Source organism: Rattus norvegicus, chromosome 14 (genome assembly GCF_021556685.1).
Source record: "Rattus norvegicus strain SHRSP/BbbUtx chromosome 14, alternate assembly SHRSP_T2T, whole genome shotgun sequence".
Taxonomy (NCBI): Eukaryota; Metazoa; Chordata; class Mammalia; order Rodentia; family Muridae; genus Rattus; species Rattus norvegicus.
Window position 1 is genome coordinate 54838972 of NC_141547.1, and position 17115 is coordinate 54856086.

Sequence of the window (17115 nt, forward strand, 5' to 3'; positions counted from 1 at the left end):
TGAAACATTCTTAGTTTAAAAGCCACACTTACTCAACCATAAAATAATAATTTATTTGCAGAGAAATGATGTATTCACATTTTCCATGAAAATTATTTATGTTTAGGAGTGAAAATTTCTAATATCATATTATTTTAGAAGAATTTCTGGTACATCCAAAAAGAGCAGATTATGGTAAAGGATGGTAGAGACTGAACCACACACTCCTGGTCTAGAAAATGTATCAATAAAATGACTCTTAATGATATTCTGTGATATTTATATTTTAGTGACTCATTTAGCCATCATTAAAGAAGCTTCATCGAGCAACAAATGGAAACATATAGATACCCACAGCCAGATATTATGCAGAGATATAAATAGGAAGTTTCCATCAAATTCTTCTCAGAGCTTAGGAAACCCTGTGGAAGAGGAACCCAGGTATTGTTAAGAGCCAGAGAGGATGGAGGCTACCACAGGTCCTACATGGGTCTGCAACAGGTCACCTGTACATATCATAGCTATTAGTTTAGCATTTTTATGGGCTTCCTGACTGTGAGAATGAGTTATCTGTGTTGTTGTTTTTTTTTTTTTTTGGTTCTTTTTTTTTTTCGGAGCTGGGGACCGAACCCAGGGCCTTGCGCTTCCTAGGTAAGCGCTCTACCACTGAGCTAAATCCCCAGCCCCATCTGTGTTGTTTTTGGAATTCGTTTTCTTTCATTAGGTTGCCTTGTTCAATGTTGGATTGATAGTTTTTCCTAATCTCATATTTAATTTTGTAATGTTTGGTTGTTATCTTTTTTCTAATGAGAGACAGAAAGGAATAGATTCAGAGATGTGGGGCAGAACAGGGAGAAGCAGAAGTAGGGGAGACTATATTCAGGATGTTGGATGAGAAAGTTATTTTAAAGAAAAGGAAAGAATAAATCTCTTTCTCAGAAAGAAGAAAAAAGGTGGGAGAGACTGAACCAATGAAAGGGAAGTGGGAGGGGGGTGCCTACGGTAATGTCTTGAAGAAATCACTTTCTTGCTGCCATTTGAATATAAGTATATAACCATAGAGAACTAAAGGAGAAGTAAAACATTTTGGAATGGATGTGTAGGTAGTATTGAAGAAACAACCTTTATTGATCCAACCCCTTTATTTCATGCCTCCTCATAACTGCCCCCTCCACCTCTGCAGAGGTGTGAGGAGAAGAGGAGCTTTGTGATGTATAGTCCATTCTAATGCTGTTACTGGCTGCTGCTGGTGGTGGTGGGTGCTCCTTGTCAGCTACATCAAAGTGAATGGTGGTGTCATAAACTAATCATGGGTGGCACTTTGCAGAGGGCAGGTGACTGGGGCAAACCCCTGGAAGATTTAAACCTGAAGAAAGAAGCCTGCGTACCAGAGAATGCCAACAATCAACAGCCAGTGGAGACATCTGAACAGCCAGGCCCAGATACCAACAGAAAAAGAGAAATGACATGCTCCAGTCACCTAAAGATCAAGAAGAATAACAAAGAAAAAACAGTAAAAGATGAAAAGACGCCTAGGAAGAAATCAGGAAGAAAATCCTTTCAATTGCCACCCACCTGCCCAAGAAACTATAAGAGAACAGTAAGACCAACGATATTTTTATGTTCTCACAAGACGAATAATGCAAAGATTAAAACCCACCATAGCCAAAACAAAAAACGTTGGAATATAAAACCATTCCATGTGACCTCCTGTGGATCGAGAAAATGTAAAGCCTGGGTTAGAAACTTAAAACGAGCTACAGCAGTTTCAGAAGTAAATGTGGAGGAAATAGAAGACACTTGAGATCACATCTAGAGCCAACAAAAAATGTGCCAGTTGGCAGTTGAAATAAAACATTCAAGATGTGGGAAAAATGAAACTATAATGGTTTAGAAAATTAGAACTTATAGGTTCTCCTCTAGGATTCATAACTTTATGTGCAATTTCCCTGGTCTTCCTCCAAGAATTTGAAGGTAAGTTAAATCCCTGTTGTTGAAGACACCACACATTTCAAACACAGCATTTAGGAGAATTCAGCTGGAACTGACCTGGAATCTTCTTCCCTGAGGACTAGTTTCATAGGATTAAAAAACATGACACATAATCACCAAGGAAGAAAAACAATGATAACCTTATCTAGCTGTAAAGTGTATGACCTACAATAATGACCAACAAGGTGCATATCCCCAAGTGTGTAACAGTGCCATTATTATCATGAGAGAATCTGACAGCTGTCTAATTAAACTTTAGGCCAACACAATGGGAGGGAATTTATACCTGGTATTTTAAACCTAGCCAACTTACTTTACTTAGGTGGTTGACTTCCCACAAAATTGATAAAATAGTGGTTTCTATTGATACTTTTTTTGAACAAATAAAAGCAAATTTGACAGCTTTTAACTTTCATCTGCAGGTGTTATAATGTGGATTGTGGTTCAAAGACCTGATCTCGATCATCTGGAAATGATTTTACAATCTGTCCATCTCTTTCTTTGGCAAATGCTGAGAAAAAGTCAAGCATGTGCTCAAGGAAAACTGATATCAAACATCTTTGAGTAAAGAATCTTCGTAGTTTCTAAAGCATGTTTTAGAGGATTTTTATTAAGGACAGTTTCAATTTAAAGTTAAAATATGCCAACTTTTGTAAGATGTGATGCCCATTTTTAAAATACCTATCTCCACATTATTCCAAAAGTACTTTTTAAGTTGTGATCATCATTAATAATCAATATTTCTTTAGACTAGTAACCATGATTTTAATTGCATACTACCAGTAGAGGTCTTTGAAAAAATAATTCTGCCTCTACTTTAGTATTATTTGAGTTGAAATTGTCTTTATGTTCCCAGTATACTCCCTGAGCTCTGTAAATCCCACCACCATGTAAGCTAATCCCTAAAATTAATCAGTATCCAAAAGGAATTATGTCCTTTACACCCTCCATACCCCATACACACAAAAAATCAACATAATAACAGTACAACATAACACTCGCGCATGCTCGCATGCACACACACACACACACACACACACACACACACAGAGGGATATAAAATGAAACAAAAAGAAACAAATCGAAATAGAACTAAACGAAGACAAAGAAACAAAGAAAAATCACTAAAACTAGAAACAGACACAGAAGCACATACATTTGTATACACAGAAGTCCCATAGAATCCAATCCATACTATATACACAAATAATCTGTAAACTTAAAAAAAAAAAGAACAAAGAAAGCTCTGACTGTATGTTATGATACAAAGAACCTCTAGAGAAACCATATAATTTATTTTGGATTTGACATCTAGTGCAAGGCATTGGTCCTACATTTAAGAGCAGATTGTATTCCCAGTGAGATTCACTTGAAGACTTATTATTCATTCATTCAGTTATTTATTTATCTATCTATCTATTCTTTTGTTTATTTTGCAAGTAGTCATCAACTGGAGATAGCTTCTGGATTAGGAATGTAGGTGTGTTTCTTTCAATTCTAGGATCTTAAAAACTACATAAATGATGGATGTTGAACAAAGGTAGCCGATTTTCAGATTTTGAAACAAAATAAGTTGATATAAATAATGAGATCCCAGTAAGCACTTATTTTGCACTATCCTCCTAATTCTAGAATATTGAGGTTTAGTGAGCATGCCTTTTACAAAGATCTCAATTTACATTTCGATTGCTATTCGTGAAAAGAAGTCTTCGAGTAGAAAAAAAAACTGTTTAATGTTAGACATGCTGTTTGTCTTAAGAAAAGTGAAGCTAGTACAGAAATGACACAAAAGACATAAATAAAATTAACATTAGGAGTCTGGTTTTGTGTGGTCCCTTCAGTTATGCCACCTTATTTTCACTGGTATTTAAGCATGCTCTGACTCCCATATCCCTTCATTAGTTAAACTAGGACTTTGAGAATGTTCTGTTTTATTTTTCAATTCATTGGATATCAGCCCTTGCTTCTAAAGGAGCTTATAAATCTTGATTTTGAAAGAAAATATTATGAAAGATAACCTTAAGATTAGAAATCGTTCAAAATAGAGTAAGTGCTTAATGGATATTGATTTATATATTCAACTTGATTCCCAAAGTGGTAGTAAATTAAGAAGGGATCATTTGTTGGGGTGCCAAGGAAGAGGGGAGAGAACATAGTAATACAAGGAAAGAGGAAAGAGGAACATATAGATGTAGTGAGGCAGGGATAAAGACAGAATGTAGAAGAAGAAATATGGAATGGAAAACTAATCCTAAAGACCTGAAAGTTGCATATGAAAATCACTACCAAGGAAAATTTCTATAAATAATGCTTAAACAGACATAAAAATTTGAAATTGTAATGGTGCAGCAATACCCCTATTTGACAACCCAAGCAAACAAAACAGTATCAGAAACATGTTAGTACTACTACTAGATTTGCTAGCTAATATGTTCTTACAGACATTCTCTTCAAACTTAAAAACTTGCTGTTTTTTGTTACCATACAGACCATAACAAGAAGACTTTAATGCTAAAGACACAATAAATAGAAATCATAGACTATGAAAATTAATGTTGGCACTCACCTAGAATCTTCATCTTTACTGTTTAGGTTATACCGTTCTAGAAGCTGCTAAGCTTGTTACTCAGGATCATAGTCATACATATACCCAACTATTGTCCTTGTAAGCTACAATAACAAAGTCACTGAAAAAAGATCCTCCCCAGTGGATGAATAGAAGTACAAAAATAATGGCAGCAGTCAACATTATGATAGAACTTAAGCTCTGTTTCATGAGATTCACAATTACTGAGTGCAAGAATCTATGACTATACATACAGGTCATAGACCCTAGGAGAGAACTACTGCTAGATTTGGAGAAGTAAACATGATACTAGCTAATGACTTACCATTAGGCTCACTGTGAATCTTTAAATCCACATTAGAGAAGCTTTTGTTTGTTTGTTTGTTGTTGTTGTTTTTGTTTTTGTTATTCATGATAATAAATACAGAGACCCATAACTGCTTAATGTGCCAACAATAAGAGTATTCCATATTAAAAATAATATCTATATCATACTCACACTCCCCAAAGCACTCCACACTCCAATGGATACCAAAACACAGTGGAAGTATTTGGACAGCACTGATTGTATGCAATGAGCTTAAAAAGAAATGTGTTCCAGAGTTGGGTGGGAATGGAGTGGAGGTGTGGATCTGGGAGAAGTTATAAAAGGTAGTGATTACAACCAAATGATAATCTTTTAACTTTTCAAGAATTAGTAAAATATTTTAAATTATTGTAGGAATTATCTGATTTTTTTCTCTACTCTCAGTCTTACCAAGTACCCTGTACTTAGGCCTTCTCATATTGCAAGGAAATAACCACTTTTAAACAACAAATAAATGTGTGTTCAATTGAAATGCTATGTCCTAATGGCATTAAAGCACTTGAAATATGGTTTATTTCCTAAAGACTCAATAAGAAGAATTTTATTGCCTGCCCAAAAAGACCCAATTTGAAGCTCTGAATGTCTGTAATTTAAAACAAACAAACAAAAAGGCATATGGTAACAAGCAAGCATTAGGCAATGGCATGTATTCATTTGCTGTCTATTATTTTAATTAATTCTGTACCAGCAAATTTAAGACTATACAACAAGTGTATCAATTATGCCATGGTTGATGTATTCATTTGTCTAATTTCCCCCTTAAGGGGTAGAAGCTGTGTAGATTTTTTTCTTTTAAAATTACTAATTAATGTCAACAATTGTAATTTCACATAAACTCAACCCAACTTGAGGAGAAATATTGAGAAAATAATGTGTTTGTCTTCTAAGCATTGATAAAGCAAGTCTCCAAACACCAAAACAGACTGCAAGAAACACATGCAAACAACAAACACACTCAAGGACCCAGGAGACCATGTAGGTGAAAAAACAGATACACAATGAGCAAGTCAATTTGATTTTATAAATAATGTTCATAATATGTTTATATCATTTATTTATTTTCAGAATGATAATCCTTACATGAGCTACTTCAATACAATGACATCTTGAAGAAATAAAAACAACACAAACCATTCATATAAGGACAATGTCAAACACTTAAGAAAATGGTAGAATGGGGTTGGCGATTTAGCTCAGTGGTAGAGCGAAGGCCCTGGGTTCGGTCCCCAGCTCCGAAAAAAAAAAATTAAAAAAAAAAAGAAAATGGTAGAAAAACATACTTTACATGTGTAATTTTGCAAAAACATGCATATTATTATTATGAAAATGAGTAACTAATCTCATTATGTTAAATTCAATTTGACATAAATATAATTTTAGAATAAGTTTTTGCTGTCAGGAAAAACTTCAGTTTTTCTACCAAATTTTTTGATTGAAAGTTTTATTAAATTAGAAAACATTACATCTACAAAGATTGAGATAGATCTTTCAGGAGGAGAAATCTTAAACGTGATTTAAAATTTAAAATACGGGTTGGGGATATAGCTCAGTGGTTGAGCGTTTGCCTAGCAAACGCAAGGCCCTGGGTTCGATCCCCAGCTCCAAGAAAAAAAATTTAAAATACTGTATAAGAAATGTATCTGTTAGATATATAAGAGGTTTCCAGAGAAACTGAAAACATAGAATATATGCCTATATAACCATAAACACATTATTATGGTATATACGTATTAACACGTGTATATATTTTTCTATAATAAAATTTCTCCCGTGCCCTTAAATGTTATAAAGAGTAGTTCTTGTTCATAAGAACAAAGAATGAAATGGCAGCTAGAAAGATAATGATCTCTTCTTCCTTTCTCTTTTTGTTCTCTTCTGCATCTCAACAGATGGGATGATGCCTGCCTACATATATTCAGGCAAATCTTGTGTTTTCAAGATTTCTACACATTTCAAATGGTGTAATATTCTCCAAATAATTTTACAAGTAGAAAAACTGGTTTAGCAGCTACACAGACATTCCCGATGCCAGTCAAATTGACACTTGAAATGGTCAGTATAACGAATTCGAACATAAGGGAATTTTGCAAGTATATTCAAAATTCTACATGGGTATCATGTAGACTTCCAGAGAGCAATGTGTTCTGCAATATTTTATCTTTTGTGTAATCTCTTGTGTTTCTAAGTACAATTATTCTTCTGAGTCTTAGAAGATACAAGAGCTCTCTTCACTTTAGTTTATATTTCATAAAGTCAGAGAAAATTTTATTATAAAATCATAGTACAACTACCAAAATAAAAATGTCTACCTGTGATACTGCATTATTATTTAGGCCAGTGTGCATAATTAGAATTGGTAAAATTGCAAAGTATTATTCTATGGAAAAAACTTAAATGCAATATAAAGCATCAACTTATTTTTCATAACTAATTTTCTTTAGTATAAACATTTTTAATGTTTATATTTAATATTATATATATATATATATACAAGCTTGTGTGTGTGTTCATGTGTTTATGTGAGGTTTTCTCCCTCTATGAACCTGAATGTGTGCACATGTGAAATTCAGAACTTAATATGTGACTTTCTCCCCATTTAATTTTTCTCCCTCCTTATTTTATGAGACAGGATACTTTATTGAATCTGGAGTTCACGGATGTGGTAAGATTGTCTCTAATGATTCCTGTGTCTCTAATTTGGCAGCACTGTGATCATCTGATTTTGCTCTTTTGCGAGGTTTCTGTTTTATAGGTACTAGATATTTAACAAAAATCCTCATAGTGGCTATAGTTAATTTATTAAATAGACCTTGTGTATTTATAGAAAAATAATAGTTATATGTTTTTATTTCTTTTAAAGAGGAGACCTCAAAACCAACAAAAATCATCCTGATAACAATCTTGCCCTGTTGTACCTGTGTATCTATTGTAACACCATAATCATCATTGCAGTTTCAAGATATATTGTTAGGTAAGTTGGCTAATGACTTTTCCTCATCAGATAAGGAAGAGCTTTCTTGTCAATACTAATTTGATTTCCCTACAACCTGTGACAAAGTTGTGTATTGTCTTCAGCAATAGATATTTATTGTCAAATTCTGGGTCACAACCAAGAGTAACACCACTACCCTTTATTATCATAGGAGGCTATGAGAAACTTTTTAACCAAAATCTTGAAGTTGTTCTATTCCTAACAATGGGAAGGTTTTTTTTTTCTAATTTATTGCTTCTCAGAGGATGGAAGGAACAAAATTGTGAGTGTAGTATAAGTTCAGTATGTGTAGAAAGATTATAAAATAAATTTCCATTTGGCATTTCCAAGCATAGTTAACATTAAATATCCTAAACCACCTTCTTAGCCCTACAATACCATCTTTCTTCCCAATTTAAATTACCTGTTTCATTATTTCTAGTTCTCCTACAAACGATCCATGATCTATGATCCACCTTCATTGAGATTTTTTTTTCTTTTTTTTCGGAGCTGGGGACTGAACCCACGGCCTTGCGCTTCCCAGGCAAGCGCTCTACCACTGAGCTAAATCCCCAACTCCCATTGAGATCATTTTATCACATCATCCAAAATGGACCATTTTTAATTTTTTTAATTCCACAAACACTCCAAAATAAGCACACAAATCTAAATACTTGTTGCTTAAATACGTATATAAAAACATAGAGTACTTGTATTTCTGGATGAAGGCTACTAGCTCATACTTACTCAGTATGATATTTTGCAGCCAGCACCATCCACTTACCAGCAAATTTCATAGTTTGTTTTTTTACAGTAGTATAGACTTTTATTATATATAGGTACCATATTTTCAGTAAGCATTTATCAACTGAGAGACTTTCAAGCTAATTTCATTACCTTGATACTGTAAATAGGTCAGACACAAACATTAGATAGATGAACACATATTTCTGTAGTAGGAAGTAGAGACCTCGAGATATATGTTCAGGGGTGGTAAGGTTGAGTCATATATAAGACTTATATTTTGTACTCTGGGAAACTGTCACAATAATGGCTTTATGAGCTTGCATTCTCACGATGGACATGAGAGTTCCTATACCCCACATGATTGCCAGCCTTGGTCTAGTTTGTTTTGTTAATCTTAGCCATTCTGAGTGTAATAACATGAAACTCTCACTAGTAATGAAGTAATATGGATTTGCAAAGTGGTATCCATTTGCATTTCCCTGACAGCTAATGATTTTGATCACCTTTTTTATATTATTTTATTGGATATTTTCTTTATTTACATTTCAAATGTTATCCTTTTTCCCCACTTTCCCCTTCTGAATCCTTCTATCCCATCTCCCCTCCCCTGGTTTGTATAAGGGTGCTCCTCCACCTACCCACCCACTTCTTCTCCCTCCCTGCCCTGGCATTCCCCTAAACTGGAACATCAACCCTTCACAGAACCAAGGGCCCATCCCCCCAATGATGCCCTACAAGGCCATCCTCTGCTATATAGGCAGCTGGAGCCGTGGGTCACTCCATGTGTATTTTTTCGTTGGTAGTTTGGTCCCTTAAAGCGCTGGGGGATTTGGTTAGTTGATAGTGTTGTTCTTTCTATGGGGTTGCAAACCCCTTCAGCTCCTTCAGTCCTTTCTCCAATTCCTTCATTGAGTCCCCAGTTCTCAGTCCAAGTGTTGACTGCAAGCATCTGCCTCTGTATTTGTCAGGCTCTGGCAGAACTTTTTAGGAGAAAGCTACATCAGGCTCCTGTTGCATGTACTTCTTTGTATTCCAATAGTGTCGCTTTTACAAATATTTCTTTGTTCTTTGTATTCCTCCCCAAACTCTCTATTTTGTACCCCATTTTTTCCATCGTATTTTTGTCAGGTGTTTAATTTTTTTTGCGTTTCTTTTATTTCCTAGATATCAGTATACTATAAAATGAATAACTGATGAAGATTTTATTTCCATTCCCCAGGCCTCCTCTTTAGTTAATTAACATTTTCTTTCACAGTACAGAATCTACTTAACTTCATGGAATTCAGCTTGCTCTGGTGGGCCATTAGGGTCGTTTACAAAATGTCCTTATCCACATCTAGTCTAAAATACACTCTCTAATTTTTCTACTAGAAAATTCAGATGTAGCATTAAAAAATTGATCAAGTTGGACTTACTTTGTATGAGGGGTAAGACTGAGGGAGCAAGTAGTATTGTCTACACACTTATATCCATTTGCTAATGATGCATTTCTCCAATATTTTCAGTGCCTTTGTCAAACCTTGAGTGCCTATAGGTGTATAGATTTTAATGTCTGAATACTTGATTCCATTTTGTTGATCAATATTTCTGTGTTTGTGACAGCAATAATAATGTTGTTATTACTGTGTTTCCATAATATAACTTGAAAGGAAAAATTATTACCTCTGGGTTTTTTTTAATGTTCATGGAAGTTCTGGTTATCTAGAATTCTTGGGCAATGGACATTGGTTTCCACAGAAATATACAGCTGATGTAGCTGATGAATGTTCAGAGTATACCTTCTCATCCACAAATAAATTTTATGAATAAAATTACAGTTCCCCTAGGCTCGAAAATCACTGTAGTAGAGAGGTAAGGATGGTGTTAAGATCCAGACACAAGAAAAAAGAGTGTAGCAGAATCTTCAGGCCTTGACAGGACTGCTGCACTCAGATATGGTTTCATGGAGAAGAGTTGCGCTAGGTCAACTCAGTCAAAATTTTAGTTTCAGTGGAATTTTATGAACTCATCCCTTACGAAAGTGTTTTAAATAGTTGACAGATTTTGAAAAAGGGGGAGTCAGTTTTCTTAAGGGTGTGGCTCTTAAGTTGACCATGTTCCAGTAAGTGAGTCTTATCTTAGTTAACTTCTTTTTGCTGTGATAAAATTCTATGACCAAAAGCAGCTAATGTAGGAAAGGATTGCTTCCCTTCCACTTTTTCCACTTTGACTTCCACATGAGGTCCACCACCATATCCACTTACACTTTATAATTCACATATGAAGGAAAGCAGGCCAGGATTTCAGGATATGAAACTAGAGGCAGGAACTCATGCAAAAGTTAAAATGGAGTGATGGTTACTGTCTTACTCCTCACATTTTTCTCAGCCTATCTTCTTGAACCAACCAGGATCATCACCTAAGTTCCAACCATTGTGAGTAGGCACAACTACATCTTTTACTAATCAAAAAAATATACCTCAGAATTGGCCACATGTCAATCTGTTTGGAAGCATTTTCTTAATTAAGGTTCCTTTATTCAAATGACTCTAGCTTAGGTAATATTGACATAAAACCAACCAGCATAGACCTCATATCTAGGAGCTTATGAAAAGAACAAATTAGAGTTGATGGGTTATTATATTAATTAACAAAAAGAGGAAAATTGGATGTGGGATAGGTAGTGCCTCTGGATGGAGGGGTAGAAGGAGGAGTTGAGAATGATTATGATGAAAATACATTCTGTGGAATTTCAAAGAATTGGCAATTTTTTAAAAAATATGCTAACTATTGACTGCTTTAATTTAAAAATATATTTCAAGTAAGACAGTCAGTGTGAATTTTACCTAGTTTATTCATACTTCAAATTCTTCAGTGAGTTCATGTTATACATGTAGTCAAATTTTGACTATATTTTTCCATTTAACTTACATTTTTTGTTATTTTCACATTTTTTCTCATTATTTTCTCATGTTTAAAATTTAAATAAGATTCCTGATAGCTGCATCCTTCACTCAATAAAACAGATTGTTCCAATAAACTGAAGGATTATTGTATTATTTTGTTAAAAGTGACACATATTTGGAATCAATGGAACAGCTGAAATTAAACTGATATTTTCATTTTTCCATTGTTTAATTGTATACTATTCTTAGAATTTGCCACATATACTTAAGGTTAGAACATTATTCGTCTTTGGAAATGAAGGTATATGGAAAATAACTAATGAAATTTAACTAATAACTGAAACCCACAATTTGAAAGTATATCGCTTTTTGTTGTTATCTATTACTCCTAATGGCACTAGTTACCTTACACTGTGGAAAATTTCAGAAAGTCACAGTTGAAAGGAGGAAGTAGCGCTACTCACCTCATAGTAGACTAGAAGCAGAGAGACAGAAAAATGTAGCATTATTTTCAAGGACCTACCCCAAGTGGCCTGCCTTTACCCAATAGCTCCTAACCTTTAAATTTCTAGAAACATTGAAAAACACCACCACCAGATGAGGGCTGGAACCTTGGCACATAAGCCTTTAGTGGACATTTTATTCTAAACTTTAATACTGAGATCCTTTTTTATAAACCACTGTAACAGGCTCTGCTTCTTAGAAACATAATTTTTTCCTAATTACACTGATACAGTCCTCTAATTAATGCTTGAAAAACACTTAAAAGTTTCATTTCACAAACAAACATATTTGAAATACAAACTATGCTGTGAAAAATTCAAAATTCTCTGCTAATATAAGGTTAAACTTGAGTATTTAATTATTATAAACAAGTAGGGTATTTTATTGAACTTTCTACTGTTTTAGAATGGAATAAATTGTCATTTTATTCGAAGTCTCATAATGGGACCGTGTTAAAATTCCTTCAAAACTTCAAAGCACTCAAAATCTGAATCAAAATGGAGGTGTGCTCTTATCTTTAATATGCAGTATATAAATGACTTGTTTGCTTCATCTGCCCAAATGTAAGACAGTTATATGGATATTTCAAGTCTGCTTATTGACGCAAGAACGTGCATTGGAATAATATCAGGAAAATGTTAATGACATTTTGTTTCATAAAATGTTTTTAATAAAAATTTTATGGCAGTGAAACACATTCAGAAGTTTATAGCATCCCTAACACGACATTTCAATTTCCTACTTATTTTATGTAAGATAAAATTTAAATATCACATGTCTTCTATGTTGGCTCTAAAACCACAGAAGTAACTAATGACTGGACCATTTCTGAAACTTCAAGAGATTTTTGTTCTAATTTCTGAAGAGCACTAATAAGAGAGGTAAAGCCACTTGAGCTCCAGGTTGAGTTTTTATTTCTAAAGCACTCAGGTCAGTCACTGGTAATTTTCCTCTATTAAGAAATACAAAGTAAGGTAGGCAAGTAACATGTGCTCAAGGAAAAGTACATTCTGCCCTGGTCATGCAAGCTTTACTGACATTTTAAGTAGAAAGGTAGAAGGAATCAAGTCCATTTTGAGTAATTTTGTAAGTTGAAGAAAGATTGATCCATTCTGCAGCAGGAAGCACCCAGACCACAGGAAAATAAGAGCAGTTGATGAAAAAAATGCAATTCTACAAAAAGAGATACGTTAGTCAGGAGAAAAAGCATGGAAATATAGTGGTTACTTTGAAAACTTTTACTAAATTACATGTTGCATATGGGTGTGCATGTGCCCATTTACAAATGATTTTCCTTAAGATTGCAGCAATACAGAATTTCTGTTCTGTGGGGCTTAAGGCATGAACACAAATCTTCTTTAATCTGAATGGATATGTGTTAATCTGAAGCATGCATTATGGTTAGAGTGTGTAGTCCCTAAATAGTCTAGATTTTTTTTCTGAAAAGGGCATTTGTTTTTCTTTACTGCTCTTAGGATATAACAAAGTCCAGCAGACTCAACTCTTTTGGGATCAAGTTGAGAACATTAGACTGCCACGTGTTAATTAGCAAATACTACATGAATATGAGTCTGGTTGCACTGCCTCTGTGTTCTTGGAGAAACAAGACCTCAAGGTACCCAGAGTACCGTAGAAGAGATTAGCTGGAAGTAAAGCACATTTAATATATGCTTATCATTAGAGGTCATTTCTATATATAATCTATTTTCCATGAGCAATATATGCATGAAATAATTTGGCAGAATTGAAAAGCTTTCTGAAACCCATCATTACTTGAAACTAAATGTGGATGCCCTGGGGCACACCTTTTTGAAAACAATTAATGAGAGTTTTTTCCCTTAGACTTAGATTTTGCCATTTAATGAATAATAATCCATGTAGGTTCAATCAAATAAATTATAATAGTGTTTACTATCGCACTAAAAGTGGTATTAAACCCTGAAGAGAAATATCTTGAGTCAGGAAAAGTTGAATCCCAAGGGGCACATTTTGGGAAGAGATACTCTGAAAGCTATGTTTAAATCATTTTTGTTCATGAAATACACTTTTCTCATTAATATAGAGTCCTTGTCACAAGAAAACCCAATAATCAAAACAGCATTAAGGAGAAATAAAACAATAAGGCAATAGCACTACTCTGTTAGAAGCAGAATACCAGTTAGCATTTGTCAATTGTTGAACACAGCCCTCATTCTTAACCTTTTCTTTCATTTCCCCATGGGATTCTTCTATTAGTAGTTCCACTGTGCATTGAGGTTTTGTGAAAAGATTGCACCCAGAGTCAAATTACTTTCCTTGTATGCCACATTATAGGGAAATCTGCTAATCTTTCTACATAGTTCACAGCACAAATTATTAATAGGTGTTGTAATTTGATCCACCTCAATACCCATGCTTCTGTCTCTTTCTCTATGTCTCTTCATTTCTATCTTTACCACATTTCCTTTTTTCCTCTTTCCCTGATTCTTTCTCTCTTCACTTCTCATTCCTAATGCAGCTGGATATTACATTTCTAAATAGTGTTGAGTTAGACCCAGTACAGAACCAAGGAATCTTGAGTCTGAAATGCAAATCACACTTTACTCTTTAATTAGTATGTACAATTCCACTCCTTATATTTGAATTGGAAAAGGTCAATTAAAAGAAGTTTTGTGTGTACATGGGTACATTCAGTCTCTGGCTTGTGTGAAAAGGGTGGATCTGTGTATCATCTAGGTTTATATAAAAAAATCATTGAGGTAACTACATATTGACAGAATAAAATAATGGTACATTTATCAGAAAGCCTTCTTGTTTATAAAATAACTGTTGTGCATGACTACTTGAGTAACCAATGACTGACTAAATCATCGTCATATAGGCCAGAACATGTAATATTGGTAGAATAGAAAACCACCTTGCTCATAAGGTAGGTTATTGTTTTCATGGTTTTGCAGATCATGATTTCTTGATGTCATCTCAATAGGAGTACAGACTAAGATCCTCAGAGACTGCCTTGTAACATGATTTCTGTACTACTCTCCAGCTTCTAGGGAAGTAATGGGCAGCAAACTGGAATTTACTGAAATAGGCTACACCTTACTTTACCAAATGTTACAATGCACTTTCTTCCTTTCTTGTTAATCTAAATGACTTTTAAGCAATCAGTATCCTTTTTCCCATCAGTTTTGTGACTATAATCTTTACAATTTCCACATTTGTAGAATAATTATTATTCTACTGTTGTCTACCCTTAACACTGGCCCTGAGCAAATTCTGCTCAAGCCTGCTGCTAAAAACCTATACAACAATATGTGGCTAGTGAAGCCATTTAATCTGAAGGGCATACTACTATCATTTTACTGATACAGTACAATTACTAAATGCAATATAAAATAATATATATACATTTTATTCTTGTTAAAATGTATCATTCTTTGTTTGCTTCTGTCTACAATACAAGTGCTGTACCCAAGGTTCAGGGCACATTGTGGTAGTAGACTTAGAAAACTTATGAGAGCCAGAGGACCAAAATTGTGCCTTCTCAATTGACATTAAAGCTATAACCATGAAATTTCCACAACACATCTGCCTAGACAATATCTAAGAAATTCCCACAACAGATGTTGTTCTAATATAGATGGGGCAGATATGACAGGGTGTCATCCCTTGTTAAAGAGCTACAGGAAAAAAACGACTGCTGAGAGATAAGAGATTTAGCCCTTCCCAGGGTTGAGTCGCTAATGAACTTTCCACAAAATTATCTATATAAGCAAGGAAAAGTAATCTGCCTACTGGTAAACACTGTAAGTGTGCTAAAAGCTAATAAAACATTTGATAAGAGTATCTTTTTTAACGATCCATACCATACAAATAAGGAATCAAAATCCACACCATCAAAAGAATTGAAATACTTATCTATAATGAAAACTGCACAAGAATGGAGTAATACACAGGGAGGATTTAAACAGCAACATGACTAATAAAATAGGTGAATCGCAAAGAAATATTTCTGATCACGTTTACCTATCAGGTTTAGTTGAATGCAAGCTAATAATCTCAAATAAGGAGAAATCTCTCAGAAGAATAGAATAGAGTCTCTAAAACTTACCTTCTGCTTTTTAAAAGTTTAGTCTATTTTTACTTCTAATTAGTTGAGTTTTTCCCATTGAATCAGCTCATTTCAAACAGTAAAATATTTGAAATTGTTACCAATAAATATATCTATAAAATTTCACATAGTGTATGACTATATAGTGATTTGTATTTACTTTTATAATGCAATGTTTTCAATTTTTCATGAAAATATTACATTCTATAATTTTGCAAAATTGAATCTAGCTTTATTTTAGAATGGTATTATAATAAAAGGTTATAGTTTCTTTACTTTTTAAATACAAGAAATGGTATATACAAAGAATATAAACACATATATATATAGATGACATTATTCTGAGTTAAAAAATTAAAAATAATACTGTATAATTATAGTTTTTACTTGTAGTGTTACACAACTCAAAATGTTGTATCTTAAAGAAAAGTGAGTATATTGGCATCTGTCACAGGTCTTCCATGGATTCAGTATGTGACCACCAATATTATATTTTCACTTACAGGCAGAGACTTTTACAGCTTCAAGAAGAACTCTTCATTTTCCTCTCTATAGACTGATGAAAGCTTGTTTTGGGTAACCTTTAAAATCAAGAAATAAAGCTTTATATGTCATCCTCATTTCCTTGTTGGCTCCATGAGTGAATTCTCAAGACAACTGTGTGGGGGTTGGGGATTTGGCTCAGTGGTAGAGCGCTTGCCTAGGAAGTGCAAGGTCCTGGGTTCGATCCCCAGCCCCGAAAAAAAAAAAAAGAAAAAAAAAAAAGACAACTGTGTGAAAATATACCATATCAGGAATCTCACAGTGATGTGAATATGCAAGGAGAGACCTTCAGCCACTTAGAAAAGGAGTACCCATAATATACTGTTCAAATTACACAAGGAGTATGGTAATCCTGCCATATGTTCTAATCCATGAAACATTGCTGAACATGAAATAAGTATGAAAAATTATATTCAAATAAAAAGTAACAAATTTTTACAATAGTAACATCTACATGACTCTACACTTTAA

General features: G+C 34.0%; 1 long non-coding RNA gene across 2 annotated transcripts; it reads left to right on the plus strand.

Annotated features, from left to right (window-relative positions):
- Positions 1–1205: 1205 nt before the first annotated feature.
- On the plus strand, positions 1206–16721 carry LOC148001353 (uncharacterized). 2 transcript variants are annotated; one of them, XR_015637032.1, is made up of 4 exons: positions 1206–1953; positions 7765–7875; positions 13487–13626; positions 16607–16721. It is a non-coding gene; the product is annotated as an uncharacterized LOC148001353 (long non-coding RNA). The 2 variants fall into 2 exon arrangements; XR_015637031.1 differs by lacking the exon at positions 13487–13626.
- Positions 16722–17115: the final 394 nt, after the last annotated feature.